At 35.9% G+C, this 25,385-nt stretch overlaps 1 pseudogene across 1 annotated transcript in view; it reads right to left on the bottom strand.

Moving 5' to 3' along the window:
* Positions 1-773: 773 nt before the first annotated feature.
* LOC150107465 (potassium voltage-gated channel protein Shaw pseudogene) overlaps positions 774-25,385 on the bottom strand; it is a 43,195-nt pseudogene continuing 18,583 nt past the window's right edge. The window contains exons 3-4 of the transcript XR_016548263.1: positions 16,730-17,648; positions 774-1,126 (exon numbers count right to left, since the gene is read on the bottom strand). The product of XR_016548263.1 is annotated as a potassium voltage-gated channel protein Shaw pseudogene (transcript). The remainder of the gene's footprint in view (positions 1,127-16,729; positions 17,649-25,385) is intronic.

The following is a 25,385-nucleotide window of genomic DNA, read 5'->3' as shown; positions in this document are numbered from 1 at the left end:
TTTTCCGTAATTATAGATGATATCTTTCATTGCGAGTTTATCAGGCACTAAATAGGTTTTGTTTACTAATTCGAATCTCTCGAACAACCTCCTATTTTACTAGTTCCTTGAAGACTTTTCGATTTTGAGTCTGTTTCTGGATGTTTCCCATCCTTTTATGCTAAAGGAAGAAATCTGCTATTGTAAAAATACGAAGTGCGCGCTATACTGTCATTCTATCTCTAAAACTGCTAGTCAGAGCTGAAGGTCTAATGCTATGAATAGAGCTAGTGGTTCATCATTAGGGTAATAATAATGGTGTATGACGTTTGGTCCCCAAACTTTATGAATCTTCGGCCATTTGCGTTTAGCCTGATTGTAGCTGGACCCGAGTTCTTGTAATTCACTATGTTAAAATACCTTCCACCACGTAAATTTCAGTAACTACTTAAGGCAGGAGTGTTTAAGAGCGATTATATATATATAGTCCACTATAGATGTCTAGAGTGCAAGGCTATTTCGACAGGCCACTAGCAGTACATCATAGTATTCAATAGTATTGGTAATATACTCTGTGTGTGTGTGTGTGTGTGTGTGTGTGTGTGTGTGTGTGTGTGTGTGTGTGTGTGTGTGTGTGTGTGTGTGTGTGTGTGTGTGTGTGTGTGTGTGTGTGTGTGTGTGTGTGTGTGTGTGCACGACTTACCGCATGTTCTACTGCTGCCCAAAGATGCTCCTCCTCCTCCTCTGAAGATGACGCGAATCCCCAGTCTAGCAAACAAACGACAGCGAGACAATTATAACGAGGTCAAGCCACCGTCCACAAAGTGTGCCACATAGGTAGTGCTGACAAGGCCGAGTGATTTCCGGGAAGTTGGCTTCGACTGGATTTCCGATGTTGGAGAGAACCGCGACCTTTCCACAAACGGAGGCGCAAGGCACGGTGCTTCCGATGTCGACTGGTATTCGGAAGGAGGTTGTGGGATAAAGAATTGAGGTATAATTGGTGGGGATGTCGGCTGCATTGGTCCAGAGCAGAATGGTGCGGACATTGACGATAACGAAGTGTTGAGTTCGGAAAGGAGAGGGTTGGAGGAAGCAGAACTGGTCGGAGTTACCGGTGGTAAGGCGTTCATCCCGTTCAAATTACCTGTAAAGGAAAACAATAGAAAAAGTAGAGAAAGCGATTGCTTTCCATTGAATTTATTCATTGAAACAAGGCAATAGTCAAGTCAAAGTTTAATAATAACGTTAGAGTGGAATTAGCATGGTGTATATATATATTTATTTATTTTTTTTTTGTTACAAATATAGTGCCAAGTTGAAGATTATTTTGGATGAAACTTGGTAAAATGTCAATTAAACTGTTAATCCATTCTAATTATGTGGACAAAATGCAGCTTACTGGCTATCTAGAATTGTCTATAGCGAATTTTTAACTGTTTTATCTCTTTCTTAATTTTTTATATTGAAATTACTTCGTATTTTCTTGTCACAAAATTGTTATTATATTTTGTAGGAAGGTCCAATTTAGGAAAGTGGAAAGAAGAATAGAACTGTTATTATTGTGAATCACCTTGTCTGCTTTTCCCCCTTGTTGTGTTAGAAATGAACAGAATATTACGTAACTCAAAGGCAAAATTGAATTTTTTTTATTGTCTTCTTATATATTACTTCCAGCTCATTCTTCGTAAAATAAAAAAAAGTTAGCTCTTAAAATTTAACGGGGGTCACGGAATATTTGTATTACAATTATGCATTATGCACTTAACTATAAACATATCATTGAGGCTTGCCGCTTAATTAAAAACAAAACAAACAAAAATGTGTGTGTGTGTGTGTGTGTGTGTGTGTGTGTGTGTGTGTGTGTGTGTGTGTGTGTGTGTGTGTGTGTGTGTGTGTGTGTGTGTGTGTGTGTGTGTGCGTGCGCTCCCGCCCGCCCGCGCGCTCCAGGTAAAGGTAAAGTTAAAATTTGAAATATAATATACTGATGGCTATTAAACAACTGTTTATTCTCATAAATTGTCTTATTTATTTATCATATAAGAATTTCTATTTAAATTAAGTCGTATTAAATAAGATGTAATAAGAATAAAATATCGTAAAACTGAGATTCATTACAACAAAAAAATGGGCATAAATGTGTATTGCAAAGAGAAATATATATATACATGTATATGTTTTCTGAGGGCCACTTGAAGATATTTTTTTGTAGATCCTCGCTGTAAAAATTTAATATAAGTTCTAGTCTAGTTAGCAATTATTGCTCTGAAAGGAGATATTTCTATAAAAGGAGAAAATCGTAACTGATGATGCAATACGACAATATAGAACCAGAAGAAGTCATAAATATTCCATGCTGCTGTTGCTAATACCACTCATTTAAATGCTCAGCAATTTAAAATTAAGAATGCTGAAATGTAAAAAGTATACACGAATAAATATTTTCAAATAAGTATATACGAATAAACACATTCAAACTACTGTGTTACTAGGACTGAACTATTTCTGCATGATGTAATGAACTGAAAAAGAAATTTTTCTATACACTTTGATATTCACGTGAAAAATGAATGCTGGCTGTTTCCACATGAGTGAAATCAGTAGACACTATTATATCAGTCCTTGTTTATCTTATGTCAACAGTTTGTGTGTGTGTGTGTGTGTGTGTGTGTGTGTGTGTGTGTGTGTGTGTGTGTGTGTGTGTGTGTGTGTGTGTGTGTGTGTGTGTGTGTGTGTGTGTGTGTGTGTGTGTGTGTGTGTGTGTGTGTGTGTGTGTGATTAGCTTAACAGATTGAAATTCATTCCTTAGATCTTTGTTCTGAATTTTATTTCAGAACAAAGAAGTACATGGAATAATATGAAAGTTGTTGTTGTTGTTTGGAAATTATCTTCGAGGCAATGAAGGTTTTGATTGATCCCGCTGTGTATTATGTTGGTAAATTGGATTTTCTTCTTTTTCTGGGCAGTTTGCCTTTTACTGGATTGAAAACCAGGGTTTCCGTGAATACTCTGTCACACGTTTTCTGCTAACTCACCTTTAGATGTAAAAAAAAACAAACAAACAATCAAAAAAATAAATAAAAAACCTTTCATCAGGGTTCTTTGCATTTTATGCGGTATTAGAACCCGATCTTTCCAACAAAAGGTCATCGGCGATATCGGCCGAGATATGGAGGCTCTGATTAACATGCAAGTAATCTTACCCGGTCTGAGGAACTAGTTTTCTATATTATTTCAGCACACGAAAGACTGAAGAGAGTACATAACGCCAGTAGCATTAGTGAGGAAAAGCTACACAGAAAGAGAACTTACTGATATTCTGAACAGTAGGTTTCCTTGAGAAATGTTATTCCAAAGAATCTATTGGAAATATGAGAAAAAAACCTATATGAGAAATCTATTTTATGGGTTCAAACTGAATAATGAACGGCTCTTGGCGCTAGTAATTTTCACGAATTAAGAGAGAGAGAGAGAGAGAGAGAGAGAGTCAACAAAAGAGAAGTAAGAAGCCAAATTTCTCTTTTCTGGGAAAAACCTAAAATTCAATAAAGAAATTAGTGCTCCATTAGTGAGGAAAATTCCATGCACACTAAATAGAGGAAGAATACATTCTACGGTAAAGAAAGAGTTGGAAAATAAGTCGGATGCGGATAACTACAAATGCGACGTGTTTATAAAATAAGGAACTGAATATTAGTCTGAAAAATACGAGGGTGGACTGAAAAGTTCTCGGCCTTCACCATAAATGGCAACACCATCGGCAAGATTTTTTTCTACATTGGTACATCTGTCATAAGCATTCATGTGAAATTACAAGTCATTCTATCATGTAGTTTGTTTTATACACCTGTCTGAAGTAAAAGTGTTGTCTGTATCCCTTGGATAAAATTGAGTATCGTGCGGTTATAAAATTGTTTGTAAAAGAAGGTTTAACCCCCCCAAAAAAAGAAATTCATTCGAAGTCCATAAAAGTTTGATGGGCACTCTTCACCTTCGTTTTCGACAATAAAGAAATGGGCTGCCGAGTATAAACGTGGCCATATCAGTCTTGAAGATGATCCACGTAAAAGACGTCCAAAAAGTGCAACAACACCAGAAATCATTGATCAAGTGCATGTTCTTGGATTTGGTATGGTATTGGATGACCGGCGAGTCAAAGTGCGTGAAATTGCTGAGACTATAAGCATTTCAAAAGAACGTGCATGATGTATTTTGTATGAAGAATTGCAAATGAAAAAAGCTTTGCGCAAGATGGGTGCCGCGCTTGCTCACAGCAGTTCAAAAACGCACTCGCGTGAAAATCTCTGAACAGTGTTTGGAGCGTTTTAACAAGAATAAAACTGATTTTGTGCGTCGATTTATTACTATGGATGAGCCTTGAATTCACCATTACACACCAGAATCCAAACAGCAGTCAAAACAGTGGACAGAAGCCGGTTGTTCAGCGCCAAAGAAGACAAAGTCGGTTTCATCAGCAGGAAAAGTCATGGCATCGGTATTTTGGGATGCTAAACGGATTTTGTTTATTAATTATCGTGAAAATGATAAAACAATAACCAGGGAATATTATTCCGATCTTTTAACCAGACTAAACGAAAAAATTCGTGAGAAAAGGCCTGGTTTGTAGAAGAAAAAAATCATCTTTCATCAGGACAATGCACCTGCCCACAAAGGTGTTTTGGCAATGGGAAAATCAATGGACCTGCACTATGAATTATTGGAATATCCACCCTATTCCTCAGATTTGGCTTTGTCTGGCTTCTATCTCTTCCCAAAACTAAAACTGTTCCTCGCTGGTAAGCGTTTTTCTTCGAATCAAGAGGTGATTTCAGCTTAGAGGGGTATTTTGCAGATCTTACTGAGAACCACTACAGGGACGGGATAATGGCGCTGGAGCATTGCTGGAATAAATGTATTAGTCTTAAGGGAGATTATCTTCAGATCACCCTCGTATATATAAACACGTGGATATTATGAAACATAAAAAAAGGAAGCCATTTTTGTTTTGTGAAAAAAATAGAATTGTGTCATAGTGGCATTAAAGACTAAGTTGTGTCCATTCATTTGGGGGAGGGGAGATAGTATTCAAACTACGTTAGAGATCATATTTTCAAGCAGTATTGTAAAGATATAAAATCCTAAAATAGGAAATTAAAAGTATTCATTAGGATATTCTGGTGTGTACACTATCTAATTTATTAGGATGCTCTGTTATCGGGCCAGTTGTCCTCAATATCACTTATAACCCCTCATTATCTCCCGTTTGATCAATAATGAAATTCAATTTCAAATATATGCAGATGCTTTGTATACATTATCCCTCGTTCCATAAAAATCTTTCGCTCTTCCTCTAATTCGTTTCGAAATTATCTAAACAAAGTTAGCATAATGATAACGATGCAAAGTAAAAGTGAAAATGTTTATGAAATGGTTTTACAAAAATGCATTTTTATTGAAATTCTTCATAATAAAGTGTCACTTTAATTATTGCACCTTCTGTAGTACATTCCTTTTCCGAATACCAGATGATAAAACATATTATTAAATAAGATTGTGAAAACAGACATGGAAATACACGTAACTGCTTAGAATGAAACATGCGAAGTTGTGGATATGTTATGGAGAGATTAAAAAAAAAGGCACAGAAAAAATGGGTGCGTTAAGTAGCCAACTTACCTCTTCAATATATAGAGGGAATGGTCGAGGCTTTAGAGGTCTGGAAATAAAGCAGTACGGTTAAAATCAGTATTAGATTTTAAAGATAAACTATAATTCTAGGTGGTTTAATGTCCCACATCCACGTGTGCACTTTATCGTGAAAGGTGACAGTTTTCTCTATAGAAAGAGAGTAGTTAATAGTGAGCTGTGCGATATTATGATCAACGAAGCAAACATTTCATCTGTTACCTTTACGAATATTAGTAAATATAATATCAAAATAGTATTTATTGCATGCCTTCTTATTGCGTATAATCCTGGAAAGTTTCATCCATTTCCCCGGCTAATGGGAAAAGCAAAAACTGTGTACTCACATTTCACTGTCTACCAGTTAGCAAACAAGTATAGAACATCTCGCATTATGATTCACGAGAACTGAATTATTTCTCTTTCAAATTACCCAGCTGGAATATCTGAAATGGAATCAAGAATCTTAGCAAGTATCTGGAGGCTCAGTTCTTCGGAATTCATTGTACCCAAGAGAGTAATGTGGGATAACAAGGACGCAAATTTTTGTTCATGTTTGTGTAGTGCATTATCCGCAATGACGTCGCACACCCATTACATTTGAATGAAATGGTCCCAAAATATTTGCAATTTTATATGGATTTTTGCTAGCAGCTGCTACTTTTCTTCATAAGTAAGTGCCAGATGCGGACGTGCGCGTGCACACACACACACACACACACATGAAAAGTACTCCAGATTTTATGTATTCATTCCATACTTTATATTTCTTTATGCAGAAAACCAGAAGTCAAATCCCGTATTTGATTAAAACATGTTATTTCTTCGTTTACAATTGAAATTTCCTGCATATCGAGAGGATTTGCTGATTTATAATTACCGCACTTCAAAAATTACAATTAAGCAGAATTCCAATAGGGATATTGCTTATAAATCAAAAGGGATCTTCGAAAATAAACGGTTAGAATTAAACTGAAAACAGACAAATATGAGGGCTGATCGAGAAATATTCCTCAGATGATTTGGTTTGTACGGAAACTACGAATATTAACACAATCGTATTGGATATTTGAAGGAGAAGGACAGCTCATGACTGAGTGTCTAAATAACGACTGTCTCGGATGCAGTTTGTTATCAATTGTCTCAAAAATGGTACCTAGTTTTTGTACCACAACGACACCAGCATGCAATGTTGCGTGACCAATGACTTCCTTGTCAAATATAGCATCCTTCATACTTGATTTACTCGCCATATTTGGATTCCTTAAATGAACTTCACATCTTCCACTTCATTCCAAACATCTCCCTTCAGGCTGAAAAAGCGCCCCGAAGGGAAAACGGCTTCAAAACGTTTGTTGAAACACCAACTGAATAATGCACAACTGCAAAACATTCGTAAACTGACTACTAGAAATCACTGAACAATGATTTTCCTACACATTTTACAGACCTACACATTTTACCAACCTGTTCCGTAGGATTTCGGAACCGAAATCCTACGGAACAGGTTGGTTACTCCTTATTCCTGGAGGTGTCCTATGTCTGTGGAAGCGTTATGTTCTCATGGCCGGTTTGCCTAAGTAAAAACCCAGGCAAACTGAGTAAAAACCCAGGGTTTTTCCTCCCCAGATAAACTGGGGAGAAAAACCCTGCAGTCCACGCCCAAGACCGGCTGACTTGGCTATGTCTGAGAAAGATCCTAAGCTTCTCACGTCGGCGACGGGAATCGAACCCAGGCTACTCCTTTCCCAGGCATATGGTTGCGAAGCTCATAGCCACTCGGCTAACCGTGCGGACGTATTGTAATACACTCGTTTGAATCTGTTTTTTCTAGATGTGAACCAGAGTATTCCAAAATGAGCTATTATAGTATAGCTCATTTTCTTTCAACTTGTCAGCTAATTTGAGACGCGGATGCAAAGGAAAAAAGATATTTTATATCTTCTGAAAGTTATCTCTATAAATCTATAGAATTTATGTTTCAATTCGAATTTATATTTATAAGGAATTTATCCTCCATTTAGCATCAACTCTGGATACTATCAGTAATACTTATTTATGACCCAAACATCTCCGTTCAGATCGTTTTAGTGACTGCTTTTTAAGTTGCAGTTGATATCCCATAAGGGATGATCCTATCTATGCTCGCAAGATAAAGAGACTACGATCGACTAGCAAGATTGGTTATCTGTCCGGTAGCTACTTCCAAATTACAGAAGAGAAAGCCAAACCTTCTCGATTTATAAGTATCTCTTGAAGCTTATCATAAAATGCTTCAAGCGATGTTCTTAAATACATACAGAATAACCTAAATTCGAAAGACATCAAACTAGTTATAAGAATATTTTCCTTAACCTGTAAATACGTTCAGGGCTTACTCGTTGTCACTATTTCTAAAAGGGGGGGGGGCATTATTCACTCGAATTATGGGTAGGACAAATGTTAGAGACAGGAAAGAATTATTGACATATGGCTCATTGAATATTAAATCTGTAAGAAACGAAGATCATGAGGTACTCGTATATCTGTTTGATAACTGTGCATTTTCCGACCATTTTTGTGTTTTATTGATAGGAGAAAAAACTAGACATCTCCATAATGCAGTCACTCCCGCGTTATGGAGATGCTCATTTATCTGCAGGACAAGTAATAAAGCGATAACTGAATAAGAAATATAGTTGACACAAGGAGTTATCATGGGTTATAATCGCGATAAGACATCTAAAACATATATATTGTATATTATGCATTGTGGCTATTTTGCAGGATATAAAAATCCTGTTGCCTCCATAACCCACTTTCGACTGAAAACACTTGGGAAGGTCTTCGCATCCTAGACGGAATTCAAAGCAATGTCATTCCAGTCGAAGAACAGACATCATTGACTTAGGAACTGCTTAAAGGAGGAGCAGTATAATGAAGGAAGTGGACTGAGAGTGAAAGAAAATCATTACTAGATTTTAGCACGTTTTGAGGAGAATAATGGAATGTGAAAATTTTTAATTGAAGAGCTCGGATGAATCGAAATTGAATTTCGATGTAACACAAAAGTTACATCTGCATTAGCCGGTGGAATGAGTCGGTAAGAGAGAAAGCAGCACTGAAAATAAATGTTCTTTCTGTAGAACATATGAGGATTTTAAAAAGGTTTTGAAGCACCTACAACACAATGTTTTATGGGTATAGTAGCTATGGATAACTTGTAACAAGCGATGCTATCCGAAGAAGAGATTATTCTGTTTCGTGAACTAGGGAACATATCAAAAGCAGGACTACATAGAAAAAAAAAGCTTGTGTTGAGAAAAATTGAACAGGATTATTACCCATGATAACATTTTAAGTTGGTGTCTTGATGTCTTATTTGTACATGGATGTATTTGGGAAAAGAAAACTGATGAACACGTTATTATTATCGATAAATCCATAAATAGAATTTGCAATGTTCGGTGAAAGAAAATCATTGAAATACTGAACACATGGAAAAACATGGTTTTAAATTATTTCAATATGAGAAATGTTTCTCTCTTTTGTGACTCAGATTAAAAAAAATCTGAGAACAGGGAATTACGACAGCAGGAGCTATGCCCTAAAACCAGTATTTAACAGTTTAACCAAGGTTAAACAAGATTAAACCAGTTTAACCTTGTTTATCAAACAAGGTTAAACACAAAACTTTTGCCAGAATCGTATTTCTTTTATGTGGTTCCTACCCACAAAGGTTTATTTGTAGACCTATAGTAATGTGCATTCGTACCGTGGGGAGGAGGACTAAGGATTTTTTGTTTTCTATTTTCATTTTTACATAGTCCGGAAACCCTCCTGGAAAACCTTTTTCAAGTCACTTCAAGCCTCTAATCAGTGAGATCAGGTAATGAGATTTACCTCCCACCTAGAGACAGTCACAAAAATCCATGTCCAAGGCAGGATTTGAACTCCGAATCCTGTTGGAGGGAGTGTATCTTCTCTCCCTCATTTATTAATTATATTAAACTTATTACGTGGATCACAAAAGTTGCACGTTAAGCTTACACGGTCCCTCCAACACGACAGTATTTACATGCAATTCCTTGTAGCTCCATTGGAATTCGAATTGCTTCCATTGGTTTGCTTGCAACAAACTGCAGCGTTCTCTTCAAATCTTGTATCGATATACTACGGAATGATTTGCATGAAAATTCTCAAATGATTAGTCATCTCTGGGAGAGTGGCGCATCTGTTTCCACGGATAAGCCTCTTCATTCACGTTACATTTTCATCATTTTTGACTCAACAGTGGCTGTCTCCGGTGTTCGCCATTATCAACAAACATTGTCTCACTCAAATCAAATGCCTAATTTCCACATCGTTTCGTCTTCAGAAGCAAGTTTCGTTGTTATATTTTTGATGGAGCGGAGATCACAGCACAAAGATACGCGTTACAGTGCATTACTTCTGAATCACACAAATTCCACTCTAAAATAAAGGGCAGATAATCCATCAGATCCTACAGTGTTTGCACACGGCCACGGTTCTTTATATTAATTACAGCCGTTATTTGTTTGAGGGGGTTACTTTTTAATGCTGCTTTGTGGTGCTTGCTTTGGAAGTTCTGTATTAACAACAAAGATTCGTCAGGTAACTTAATTTCGAGGATTATAATGATATAATTCAGAAGTTCCTGCACTAACGAATAGAGAAATGAGTGGGTCGTTCTATTTCCCAGAATTCCTTGCAAATCATAATGCGAAATTATTCCCTCAGTGCATGCTCCATTTGTGCATAAAGTTTGAGAATGTGGCTATCTCTGTTGGAGGAAAGTTGAAAAATTTTGTATTTCTAAGTTTAATTGCTTCAAAATTATATATTAGTAATTTGTAATTATGTATTTGCAATGTGACAAAAGTTATTTCTTGTTCTTGAAAAGTGCACAGTCATATGTATAGCATGTTCAATGCAATAAAACTTTTTTTTTTTTAAATCATTACTACAATAAGCAGAGCAATCCACAGAGAATGGTAAATGCAACTTTACTCACTGCCACACCCTAACACTGGCCCTCATTACATCAACATGTTGTCTACTACTACTGTTACTTCAATAATTAAACAGAACTTTAGCAGAAATCAGCTCAGTTAGAGAAACTGTTCCCATTCTCCCTTCATTTTCATTATACTCGAAATGCAGATCGGAGTGGCAAACAATTTGGTTCGCAAAATGAGAAAATTGTCGATGGCCGAAATTCGTTGCGGTTACAATTCTTAATTTACGTTGGATTCTCCAATCACTTATTTTTATAGGGTTACAGGAAGAGATCATTTCACCTTCTCGCGATAGGCGGAAGATAAATTACTGCAATACGCCATGGGAACAGTAAAGAGAATTACATCAACACGAAGTCTGTCAGAAAGTAACAATAAACATTGTTAATTAACACCAGTTACATATGGTGGTGATTCTATAATAATCTTTAGGCAGGTTGTTTTTCGCGTAAAAATCAAGTACATATTACTTTTACTCGGTGTGTTCATGTTCCTAGATATTACCAAATAAAACAAAGCGTTTAAAATTATATATAGGAGAATTATAATTTATAATACGCCGATTTGTTTTATATTATAAAACGTAAACGATTCAAGAATGACGTAAAGTGGCGCCACAGAAAAGCGAGCGAACTACCTTCATCGCAGAGTATGAGCACATCAACCGGCTTACTGGAGAGCTGAAGTGTCTTGAAACGGTTAACGCGCATAAAAGAGAAAAGATAATCACAACTGTCGCTTTAGTGTAAACTCAAGAAATTGTTAGTACTGTTTATTATTAAAGCGGAACAGAATAGAATCTTCGGCCTAGGTGTATGAATTGCTCGCACTACGTAAGATTAAAATGACACTTAATTCAATTGATGTAATAGTGAATGACTGATTGGCACTGCTAAACAAGAATGCTATTGGAATAAGCGCTTTTTTATGATCGTTAACGAATCATTGTAAAAACGTGCCAGAAGTGCTTTGACTTGACTAGGCTTTCTCGTTAAAAACGAAAACATTTGCACATTTTCAACAGTCTAAGAACTTTCCATTCATAAAAGTTAATCTGTGCTGCACCAGAAAGTCCAAATTATAGAACTGAATTCGGGTGATCATCGCGTTGTCCCATTGGTGTCCACAGCACTGCGAGATTTCCGTGTATGAAATGTTTGCTCTTAAATACTGTACGTTACTTTTTTTCCTGTTTCCTGCAATATTGATCTTGCATTAACTGTCGGTTTAATTTCCTCCTTACGAAACTAGTTGCAGTGTAAAAATAATTGATTTTCCTCTTCCTTCTTTTTCATTTCAATTCGACTTTGTGTAATCTAGAGCAACCTTTAAGGCATGAGTAAATGAAAAAGATATCTCCGAATTTACTTTAAATATAATATTTATATAGTGGAATTAAACTAAGTAGAATTCAACTTGGGAAAATTAATTCCAATTCTAAATTAATTAGAGTGAAGGTCTGTAAAATGCAGGTGAATTAAAACAAATACGTTGTTTTCTCATAACCCTGAAATTACTTATGAAACAGTGAATATAAGGACCGAATGAGGGAAAGTGGTCTTCAAAGTTTGAGGAATAGACAGCGATGAGGAAATGTGATTAAAACATAGAGGTTAGTAAGGCGAACTTACAGTATAGACACAAGTGAGATTTTGAACATTATGCCAGTGGAGCGTAAAATTCGGAATAATTACATTGTTAGGAAGCACGTGATGTCCAGTGTCTTCTCGCGGAGTGTGTGGAATAGACTACCGTTAGACTGTGAGTGCGTCTTCGATAAATGTGTTTGAAGAGAGAAATATATGGGTATTTAAAAATGAGTGAGTAAAAGGAGTCCTCCCTCGATGAGCCTCCATAATACCCATAATAAAAATGATAATAATAACTAGTGATGATTAGGGTTATGACTAGTCACCATGAAGACTAATTCCATAGAGATGATCATATAATTTTGCAACAGAAAATGAATGACCAACTAGAGCATCGGTATGTAAAGTTGTGCTGAAATGCTACCTGTATGTTTTTTTGTTTGTTTTTTTTCAAAAGAGTTAAAATATCCGAGGATTCTGTCTGTTTACAATTTCTACTTCTACAGTCATTCTTATAACGCACCATCAGATCATACACGCCATTGGAATATTTGAGGCATAAGCTGAATATGACGCAGTGCGTTTGAAACACTATTTTACCACTGAGGTACGATTGCTCGCCTATTTTGTTCTTGAGAACGCAATATGTGGATGCAAGACAAAATCAAACTTATTTCAAACTTATTGTCGCTATGGAGACCCGGAGCCAATATATATATATATATATATATATATTATAATTGTCTGAAAACTCCAATTATGCATTCATCGAAATGATTGCTTTTTGGTGCCAAAATGATAAAGGAGTGTAAAGAATAATAAGAATCGTGGAAAATAAAAATAAGTAAATTTAGATTTAATAAAATACGTGAACGCAATGAATAGTCCTTTTTTCTTTTCTTCTGATGGTAGCCTTGTGTACATAGTGTTTGCATCCACAGCGCCAGAAACATGAAGAAAGACAGGTATATATTCGATTTTAGTTGCCGACTAGAGGAATTTTTTTCTAATCTTTCCCACAACCAGTGTTTCCTAGTTAGTCGATCTTTGACACGGGCAAAAAGCGTTTGTTTCTACTCCCGTAAAATAGGAGTTTTTAATCGTGCATATCAAAATATCGACCGTGAAGAACTCACAGACAATAATACAATTGTTAGGGTTTTTAGGAGTAGGAGATGGCGCATTGTCTGCCATACTTTCCCTTTTTTCTGAAAGGTCTTTATTCATTCATTCATTTATTGTTTTGCCTCACTGTCGGTGAGGCAAGGCAATAAATTTGAGGGATGGAAGAGAAGTTATCTTCCTTTTTCCGCTTTTTACAAATTCATTTAGTTTATAAGAATAAATAGGTAGTGGTACAGCCCAATGTCTCCTTCAGGATGCGACATCTCTAGTTAATTACTATTCACTCAGTCCTCGAGGTACAAATTTATAGTTATTTTAAAGGAAATAAAATTTATTTTTAATTCATTTCAAATTTAGTGAGTGTTAATTACTGGCAGTGGCGCACTCAGGTTTTGCGAATAGACACTAGGCATTGCGTACGACCTATGACTGAGTATCTGCAGTGATTGCCAATACATGAAACCCGTGATCTCCTCTGCCCCGACTCGGGCAAACGAAGTAACACTTGGTCCGCCCGAGCACTACTTCGTTCGTCTTCTGTTCACAGCAGCCATGATTCCCGAGAGCTATAGGGTATTCCCATCTGATGTGACCGCTAATTCATAAATAGTATAGAAATAGAAGACGAAACTTAAATAAAAAAATTAATTTTAATTAGGAAAAGATTTTTGGAAAAGTTTTAGTGTTTTTTCCCTTTTTCTCTTCTTTGGGACCCCGGGCTCCTGTCCCCCTCCCCCGAGTGCGCCACTGGAATGGTACAATACCAGAATTTCTACCGCCATCACTATAATACAACGAACTCATTTTTTTTTCGGTGACTTTATTCTGAGAGTAATGAGGAATTTAATACTTACTCTCATATAATCTAAGGTGACGGCGAGAATGTCTTGTAATACTTATGAGATACCAAACCGCGTTGGCAGAAATATTACAACGGTACCCTTCTTATAGAAAACCTGGTCGGCGCCTATTTTCTCCAGCAAGCAAACAGCTAATATCCTCCAATAAATGCGATACTCAAGCAGTCGCATAGCAATCAAGGCTGCTCACTTGTATTACTGCAGGAATCAATTATCACGAGTCACTAGTAATGTTTTCGACCCGCTTTCTCAACAGCGACACGAGAAGAATTAAAGACAAATATATCAATAGAAAGTAGCTTTCACCACGAATAAAACCAAATAAGATTATTTGTCCGTGGTAGTTAAATGCCATCAGTTAGAATGCACACGCGCCGGTATGTTCTATGTATCGAGGAGTCACCTTTATTATGACATTTACGAGTATGTTCTTCCTGCTGCTAATGAAGACTGAGTTAAGATATTCTTTTACCTGTCATACTCACGGGCTCCGGCTTACATCACAGTAATAGCACCATTAATGGATATTGCACATGAGGTGTTTTCGGGAACACCTCGTACAGAATCTGCCACTTTCATTAGATATAAAAAGAAGTCAACTAAAACTTGAGCTAATAATAACTTCCGCTTTCTATATGAATCTTGTGAATAATTGAACTGTTCATTCTTCTGGGAAATATTTTTTTTTATTTCGTGTAAAAAATAGAAGAAAATTAATGATGTAATTTCAGTTTATGTTGGATCCTTTCGCTTTGGTAGAACAGAATTAACTATCAATTGTTGAACGTACAAACTGTATTGCCAGTGGTGACACCTTACGAAATAATTATGCTACCAATATAAACTTGACATATATATATATATATACATTCAGAAAATCATAGTCATTATGTCCGCGCTGTTAGCCTAGTGGCTATGCGCTTCGCAACCATATGCCTGGGGAAGGAGTGTCCTAGGTTCGATTCCCGTCGACGACGTGAGGAGCTTAAGGATTTTCCTCAGCCATAGCCAAGTTAGCCGGTCTTGGGCGTGGACAACAGGGTTTTCTCCCCCAGTTTATCTGGGGTTTTTCATCCCACAAGCAGGCAAAAACGGCCTCGTGAACACACACACACGGATACAGTCAGGAACACTTAAGACAATCCCTCCAGACATAGGTCTGAATTGTCAGCTATGCCGGTCCCGAGCTCGGATAAAAATATGGGGAGATGGAGGTGGTGCCGTACCTCCCCCTCTAAAAGTGGCTCACCATATGAAATGAATGAATGAATAGTCATTATGCAAAGTCATTATACATCTAAGACATGGGAGACTAAAAAGCATCCTTAAAAAAGATAAACAGGATCAAAACTTACGTCACGTGATAATAAATCTACTTATTTATCCAGCCATACATTAAACATATAAAGCTACTGGAAATTATTGAAGTGACATTTTCGGATTGTAAACAATAATCCACCGATGTAATAACAGGGTTCAAAATAAACTTGTTTAGACTTCTGCGACTTAAAATAATTATAACAACGCTTATTAGTCTTGAAGCAATGTTTTCAAACGGGTAGTTCATGAAGCAAACTTGATTAAATCATTTTCAGGTATATATATATATTCTTCTTTAGAGTGTCTCAATGATTTTTTTTAATGTATTTTAATAGCTTTCTATGTTCTTAACGCCTGATGAAGTCAATCGCGACGAAACATGTTGCGTTTTCAAATAAATTTCAATTTGTTATAATTCTCGGTTTTTTAGTCAGTTTATATTAAAATGAACATATATATATATATATATATATATATTTATATATAAGTTTAATTTTCTCTATGCTGAAAGTTTTTTTTTAAATAAAAAGCAGTTGTGATCATTCTTTTTAGCGTCATTTTTATTTGCAAATAGTTGATTTTTAGCTGTATCGTTTTAATGTGAAATAATGGTAGTTAAGCACTGTTTCCTAAAATACAATATTAAAGTAATCCCCTCCCACACACACACACATACACTCCTTCTTCATTCATTAAAAAAAAAAAAAAAAAAAAGCGATTAATGCGAAAACCGGTTGCATATAAATTCTGCAGGATTTTTTCGCGTTTTTCTTTTTCTGCTTCTTATTTTTCTGGCAACAGTGCCTCAATGCATATATGTATTTCTCTGTAAACGTCATGTAATCTCGAAACTGTACAGTTAGTGTAGTCCGGTTTATGATCGAAATAGTAAATAGAGAAAGCGTTAAGATTTTCTCTGCCTATCCAATGAATTGTACTACTAGATTTGTTCTTTTCGTCAAGCTCATTGAGTAATTGACTAAACCACAGTGACGCTTGATGATACCGACATATTGATACGACTATTGCATTCAAATGGCATTTTCTTGAAGACAAGTTACTACTAAATGATGAAAATATCACTATTGATACCTTAATTCTTCTTCCCATGAATTCCTTAGTAATGTACGGTGGGATAAAGTATTTGTCTTACCTGATTTATTCATGTAGTCCTTCAGAGCTGCTGGATGATGATGTTTGATAGCATTCATCCTTCGATGATGTAGACCAGGTCTTGGAGAACATCCCATTCTAACGGGGCGGATCCTTACTTGCTCAACGGGTAATATCCTCCTCCTCTGTTTAGGAAGTTTTTCCCGTGCTTGGGTATGGGAGTAAAACATCGTAAAATTGGAAACAATCACCGGAACCGGAAGCGCGATTGTTAATACTCCAGCTAGGGCGCATAATGCTCCTACTAACATACCAGCATACGTCCGGGGCACCATATCACCATATCCTACAGTCGTCATGGTTACAATAGCCCACCATAGTCCTTCGGGAATGCTGGTAAAATCATTTTGGGGATTGGCCTGAAGACGTTCGGCATAATAGACTAGGCTGGCAAAAATCACAATACCTAACACAAGAAAAAACACTAAAAGAAAGAGTTCTTTAGCACTGGCCTTGAAGGTGTGGATAAGGATCTTTAAACCTCGTGAGTGACGAGTCAGTTTAAACAAACGGAATATCCTAATAATACTGAAAAAGTCCAAAATGTCTGCGTTTTCCAAGTCCGAAGCAAGTCGCTGAAGCAACATATCCGAATAAAAGGACATAGTGGCAATAAAATCAATGATGTTGATCGGCGCCCTGATGAATTCCAACTTGTTTGGACTGACCAGAAACCTCATGGCAATTTCGAACGAAAACCAGGCATTGCATACGCTTTCGATGTAGAAAAACGCTTCGTGAGCGTCTGTCTTTGCCTTGTCCAGCATCCATGCAGTTATGTTAGGGGGATAACTAACAGTTTTATTGAAAATCACAGGAACACGCATGTTTGGATGGGTTTTCAAGCAGAAGGAGAGGATGGAGATACATATGAAGAAGACGGACACTATAGCGACGACCTGAAAAGAAGAAAATTTCCGTTAGGAAATAACTGTAGAAATTCATTTAAGGCAGAAAATAATTTTATTGATTAATATTAGGAATAAGTAAGCACAGAACTATCCAATCCGTTAATACTATTGATATAGCTAAAATGAGGGATATCTGTGCATGTATACACACGTACCTGTTATACATGAATCTAATTTCATTAGAAACTCACCTAAATCATGCGTGTCTACTTCTTTCTCAATATTGAAATATTTCGTTATTTAGTTTAAAAAACTAAAAATTAAAAAGCGCCTCCGTAGCTCAGTCGGTATAGACGAAGCCCTTTGTTCGGAAAGACATGAGTTCGATTTCCGTCCATGACGTGAGGAACCTTTATCTGGTCATTGTCGATTAAAGGTGAGTTAGCTGGTCTCATACGGAGGTAGAGGGTTTCCCCATCCCTCCCCAGAAACTCGGGTTTTTCGTCCCTCAGACGTCCCGTGAACACACGCTGCTAAAGTCAAAAATACATACTTAATCTCTCATTAGGAGAGCTCAATCCTTCCTAAGGGGCAGTCGAGGAATGGGAGGAACCCAACACGAATAAATAAATTAAGTTTCTTTCATGGCGCGTATGCTTTTATAACATTTTCTTAATAATAACGAATTACACACCTTTACAAACTTAATATCATTATATTACAATTAAAATATTTAAACTGATTTGTAATTTATATATATATATATATATATATATATATATATATATATATATATATATATATATATATATATATATATATATATATCGTTACTGTTATTTGTTTATATTATTTATTTATTTTTTTAGAAATAATTATGTAACTGAATTTTTACCTTAAAATTTTTAATTCAGCATTCGAAATAAAAATGTAAAATTTTAATGATGTATTATATACCTTCATATATTTAATATCATTATAATAGCACATAATAATTTTATATAATATAATAATATGGCAAAATGATTTGTAACGACTTCAGCTGAATTTTTTTTTTTTTTTTGGCATGCTGTGGTATGCCATATAATGCTACAAACTAAAATGCTGTGCTATATAAATATACGTATATGACACAGCATGCCTTTTGCCTGCTGTCCGTTCTCCTCTTTTCAATGTTTAGCCTGCTGTGCTATGAGAAAGGGCACGCTGTTTGTTTGTTGGTTTCTGACGGCTGCGTGCTTCCATGGCAACAATAAGTTACTTCGTTAGGAACGAGATATAAGTGGCGATAAGATAACTCCGTGATAAGATGCTCACCACTAATTCCAAACACTCTCCTTTCGAGTACAGCTGACGGCGTTGTGGGCATTCAACTGAGCACCTTATGAGGACACTGGTTCGCGCAGGGAGGGGGGGGGGAATCAAGAATATAAAGAATATCTGTGATACTTCAATCCTTTATTGCAAAAAATTAAATAAATAAAGGAAAAGAAAGAGTAAAATTAAAAAAAAAAACTCTCTCTCTCTCTCTCTCTCTTTTTTTTTTTTTTTTTTTTTTTTTTTTTTAATAAAAGAAAACTTAAGTCTTGCAATTGCTCCCAAAAGTTTTCTCCCGTAAGAAATATGAAACCTTTAATAGAGTGGTTAACAAAAGCTAAACAAATTTTAATATTATTTTAAGAAACGTTAGAAAGGATACTTATCGAAGATCCTGCGTCAAGATGGGCAACCTCGAGCAAACCTGTTTTAAGAAAACGGAACTTGAAGATGTTTAATTAATTTGTATCTAAAACATGGTGTAATCAAGTGCCTTTTGTTATAAGAAAAATGATTAAAAACTTCCAGACAAATTGTGAAGCACTTAAAGAAAGATAGTGTCACACAAGACGAGTTTGAGATCGCTCACGAAAGAATAACTTCTTTCTTTTTTTTTTCTTTCCCCAACCCTCCATTAACGCTGGTACTCGAAAAATACCTTTAAAAAGGTTGCTCCTTGTTTAACATTATTTCTCCGTCGTGACGAGTTGCCAAATAAAAGGAAAAATCGTTATGAATAAAAAAAAAAAGCCGATAAATAGAGCTAGAACGGGACAAACAGTGCTTTACGTGTATAAAATTAGAAAGGTATACTGAAAAATAGTGCCTATGTACTACAGAAACAGTCACAGATGTCTGTAAAATCTTCAAAAAAAAAAAAAAGCTAACAGTTGACGCAATTGGCATGGTTTTTGATTTATTTTAATCTCAATATTAAACGGAGGTGTATTGCTGAATATACCATCGTTAGAATTAAAATTTAACGATTCCCAAAGTTTTTAAATCCAGAGGTCAACATATCCGAAGTAGATTTTATTTTATTTTTTCAGATTCCTATATTTGTTTTCTGTGAATTCTTTCCATGCGATGCATATTATCCTTTCGAATGTCGTTTCGCAACTAAATAAGATGTTTTGAGTGCATTGCAAGAAGATTCTAGGTAGTGAACTTCTTGATCGATTTACTTTATCGATTCTATTTCTCAGATTTAAGAAACGTCTTGAAGAAAACTTCGCCTTTCTAAAGTTACCTGCGCGTTGTTCATTTGCGGTTTGTGAACATTTGTTCAAACTGTCATCGTTTCCTCTCTTCTAAATGTAAATGATGAAAAACGATTCGTCCTTTCCTATTTTCATAAAAAAACTTCAAACACAACTTCCAAAACTTTGCTTATTTTTATTTGTTTATTTTCTCTTTTTGCTATTTCTCTGATACTGGGTTATCTGAGCTTTGGTTCAAATTTACTTTCTCAAAAAACATTTCCAATTTCAGCAAGTTTTATGAATTAACACGGTCTAAATTAACATTTTAAGAAAGCTTTACAAAGTAAATATCAGAACGGTTCTAATCCCGCTTTTCAATACAACTCTTGTTTTATTATAAGCGGACCGTCTGTTTTTACAAATTATATATCACGAAGAACATACAAATATGGAAATGATCTGAGATTACAAAAATGGTACATTTGCAATAGATTCATTTGTATAATGATGTCATTCTTTATCACAGTAACTGTACTTGAAGCCGTTTTGGGACTTATTTTCTGTATATAGTTTATTTATTTCTCCTTTGCTTCATATAATTTTGTACCAGTTCTAATTGTTTCTCTAAATTTCCCACTAAAAGTGCATGATTTACGCTCTGGCGGAAACTATAATCGAAGGTCATTCACAAATCTCATCGCAGATCAGTTCTTGAGCGAAAAATTCCAATCCAGCAAGAGCGGAGTAAAAACTCCCCTCTGGCTGGATGGATGGAATTTGTTGCACTCGAGTTTGCATTTCTTCTTAAGAAAAAAAATTTCCACTGATATTGTGCAATCTATACTAAAATTTAAACAGAAATACAAATACCGGAACGCTTTTAGTGAAGACACTAAATACTAGACTGGAATGAAATCCATCCAATTAGAGCAAAATCATTATATGCCTAAAGGATAGAGAAAACCAATCTCCTAGGAGCTTATACAATTTGCGAAACACACACACACACATAACGACCGACTTGTCGATGTAAGCACAAAATTACAATCTTAATCCACCAACATATTGTGAACTTTTTTCAATGGATGAATTTTGTCTATAATATTATTTTTTGTTTATAATAATTTTGCATATAATAATTTTTTGCCAATAAGAATTTTGCCTATAATATTTGCTCATATTTTTGTAGTTTTTCCTCAGCCATTTCCTGAGTTAGTTGAAATTAATTGATCTTTGTCTCGGTTGAGTAGGATCGTTTTCCTCTCCCGAAAGAAACTCAAGTTAATCCTGAACCCTGCCTGTAATTTGCAGATAAGATTCATAGCTAAACCATGCAACTCACAGATAATATAACATATTATCTTTCGACGCAGTGGAAATGAATTGAACCTCGGCGATGGTGAGAGAAAGAAACTGGCTGCCAACCGATTTCCAAAAAAAGGGAACTAAAAAGGGAACTAAAAGGGAACTAATGATAATGCTTGCTTCCTTCGGTGAATGAAAAGACGTTAGGGGATTTATTAATTTATGCAACCCTCTGTAGTTCAGTCGGTATAGACGAATCCTTTGGGTCGGAAAGACTTTGGTTCGATTCCTGTCCTTGATGTGATGAGATAAAGGTCTCTTTCGTCGAAACAGACCTTTATCTGGTCTGTTTCGACGAAAGGTGAGTAAGCCGGTCTCATACAGAGTTAGGGTTTTTTTTTTCACCCAGAAACTAGAGGTTTTTCGTTCCCCAGAACAGATATCTGAACACCACATTAACACTTTTCCTTTCAGAACTTTCACTGAAAGAGTAGGACTATCAGTAGAGCCACTGCGGGAATAAGGATTGACCGACATATTCCGTGGGATTTCCGGTTTCGAATGGTAACAGGGCAATAGGCCTAATATGTAAAGGAAGAAGAAAAATAAGATTAATTTATGAATATTGCAACCCATATTATGAAGAAAAAAGTTCATATTGTTTAGCTTGCTTCTTTTAATTTAAATGAAATTCAAATATTATTATTGAAGATATAATGAGAGTGTACATGTATATGATGCTAGTATAATACAGTTCAAAGATTTAAAACATAAATTTTAACACTAATATGCAAACTATTATAATATAAAGAATATATATAGAATTGGTTTCCTCGCTTCGAATTTTTCTTTTCTGGGTAGTTCAAGGTTCTCTCCTTTCTCCCGCTCTCTTCCTGCTGTATATTAATGATTTTCTCTCGCTATCTCTTGTTAATCTTATCCATAATTTTGCTGATGACATATCGCTCCATTCCACTTCTTCATTCAACAAACGTTTTCAGTGTCAAATGAATCAAGCTTCAAGATCTTCCATAACGAATGTTTTACTCTGACTTCCTTAACATTCTTCAATAGTAACACATCAGATTCCTCTCTTTTTGAGCTGGTTTGCACTCTAGCGTTTCCTAAAACAAACACATCCCATCACTAGGTTCTTCAGTCCCCCCCCCCAAACAAATTGGTTTCCTAATCCGTTCAAGATTCTACTTCTCATCTATACGACTTCAAACAATGTGTAAATCCTAAATCCATCCTTGCAGTGAATGACTCTTAGAAGAGTCACTCACATCAAGGTTTTCTGAAACAATGCTGTTCTAGACTTGAAAGCAAACATATATTTTTCTTGCTGCTTATTTTAAATAGAAAACTTACATTACTAAAAGCATTTCGAGTGTGCTAAATGCTGAGTGATTTCCATGGAGAATAGAAAATTTCTTTCACATCTAGAATTGACATTTACATTTTCTTAAAGGTACAAGTGCAATACTTTTTGTTTCTTTTTGTGTGACTCTCAATCCACGAAAGGTTAAAAACCTATGGTACATTAGTACGGTGGGTGGGTTAAGATTTTTTTTTAAATTTTATGATTATTGTATTTATTTATTTATTAGGATAGTCCGAAACCCTGTTCTAGACGCAAAAACATGGAACTTATTCAAGCAACTTCGGGCCTCAGCCTTCAACCTCCAATGATCTGAAAGGTGTTTTCCCATCGAGTGAAGAAATTCATCTCTAATCTAAAGACAATCACGAACATGTGCTGTAGTGGAATTCAAACCCCACGGCCTATTGAATGGAGAGCGGGGATGGTACATTAGTACGGTGGGTGGGTTAAGATTTTTTTTTTAATTTTATGATTATTGTATTTATTTATTTATTTATTAGGATAGTCCGAAACCCTGTTCTAGACGCAAAAACATGGAACTTATTCAAGCAACTTCGGGCCTCAGCCTTCAACCTCCAATGATCTGAAAGGTGTTTTCCCATCGAGTGAAGAAATTCATCTCTAATCTAAAGACAATCACGAACATGTGCTGTAGTGGAATTCAAACCCCACGGCCTATTGAATGGAGAGCGGGGATGGTACATTAGTACGGTGGGTGGGTTAAGATTTTTTTTTTAATTTTATGATTATTGTATTTATTTATTTATTTATTAGGATAGTCCGAAACCCTGTTCTAGACGCAAAAACATGGAACTTATTCAAGCAACTTCGGGCCTCAGCCTTCAACCTCCAATGATCTGAAAGGTGTTTTCCCATCGAGTGAAGAAATTCATCTCTAATCTAAAGACAATCACGAACATGTGCTGTAGTAGAATTCAAACCCCACGGCCTATTGAATGGAGAGCGGGGATGCTATCTCTTCGGCCTACCAGGCGGATAGCACATAAAAATACTGCGATACTGAAGGTACATTTGAAGTGATGGCACACAAGGATTTCAATTGTTATTATTACATGACACCTCCAGGGAGTCCAAAGACTCATCGAGGGAGGGCACCTATTCTACAACTGTCTCCACCACTCAATCCGCCAACTACAACAAACCGCTACTACCATCGTCTACACCATGCCATCTATCTCCCACCACCACCACCAGTATCTTGCCAGACAATCACAAACATCCATGCCCACGGTGGGATTCGAACCCGTAGCCTTTCGGCTGAAGAGCGGATACGCTAACCACTCGGCCAACCAGGCCGGCAATGTATTGGCAGATTTACTGCGAATTAAAAACCAGTAATTTTTAAAAGTTTGTTTCCGTTCTTTTCGGTTTCTTTCCGGAAATCTCTGGGCTAGTTTTTCCCACAGATTTTAAGATATCTACAATTTTGCAAATATTTAGTGTCAGTACACGAGACCTCTATAGTAATTGGTAGGACTTTTCGACTGCAGGTGAGTTAGTCGGTCTCATACGAAGATGCAAGTTTGTGTTTTTTATTATTCAGCCAAAGAGGCACATGCTAGTAACAGACATAACACTGGCCTCACAGTCTTAGATGCTTCGGTAGAAATTTCAGATAACAGCGGTGCAAAGAAAGAAAGAACGTTTATATTTTAAGCCACTGGAATTTGTCTTTCTGATTCCCGAAAGTTTATTCTCTGAACCAATCATATTTGTGCTAGTAAGAAGTATCTTTCTTTACTAAATTTTCCTTCAGTATTCATTTGAATAGTATGTTTTTTCTCAGAAAACAAAAGTAGTTAAAGTGCAGATAATTATTATACCAATAAACATATCACAAGTTCAGAGCTGCCTATTTGTTTGTTTGTTTTTTCGGCTGACACCTCAACTTTTCGTTTTTAAACTGAAGCACTCTTACCGCAGGCATTTTCGAAAATAAATATAACCGTATGTAAGGTAGGGTAAGCAAATACCTGCCCACTGTCTACAAAATTAATTGCGCCTGCGTTCTTTTAAAATAATTCCATAGTTTGTTTTTAATATATATTTTCTTAAATGCAAAGAAATAAACATTATGGGGCTGACTTAGCTGTACCAAAGTTATCTCTATAATTTTTAAAATCTGACTGCTTGCTCGCTTTAGTGAGAGTTAATATCAATAATGAGCCATCAAAGCTTTTCCTTCCTAACAAATGCTGCTGTTGTGGTGCGAAGAATTCTATAATTTCTGAAACTTCAGACCGTTTTCTTCATCCGTTTGTTTTCATAAAATTCCAACTCTCGTTTTTAATTTTCAACAAACACCATTGCAATTTGCCAAGGGCCACAATAACTGCTGCTTTTTAGTATTAACGCCAATCCAGCTGAAGCCATGAAGCAAAAGTATATTATGTCTATTAAGCGCATATGCTTTTCAGCCATTTCATTCTGTTTCACGGGGAAAAAAAGCTCCCACCATCTAAAAAAAAAATGAAACCGTTAACTAGTTCAGAGGAAAATACCTGAAAATATTCCATACTCCTTGGTAGACGACATCACCTGCACTGCTTTGGAATT

This window comes from Typopeltis vanoorti, chromosome 4 (genome assembly GCF_054136105.1).
Source record: "Typopeltis vanoorti isolate ZY-2024b chromosome 4, IOZ_Tvanoo_1.0, whole genome shotgun sequence".
Lineage (NCBI taxonomy): Eukaryota > Metazoa > Arthropoda > Arachnida > Uropygi > Thelyphonidae > Typopeltis > Typopeltis vanoorti.
This window is presented reverse-complemented; position numbering and strand designations above follow the sequence as displayed.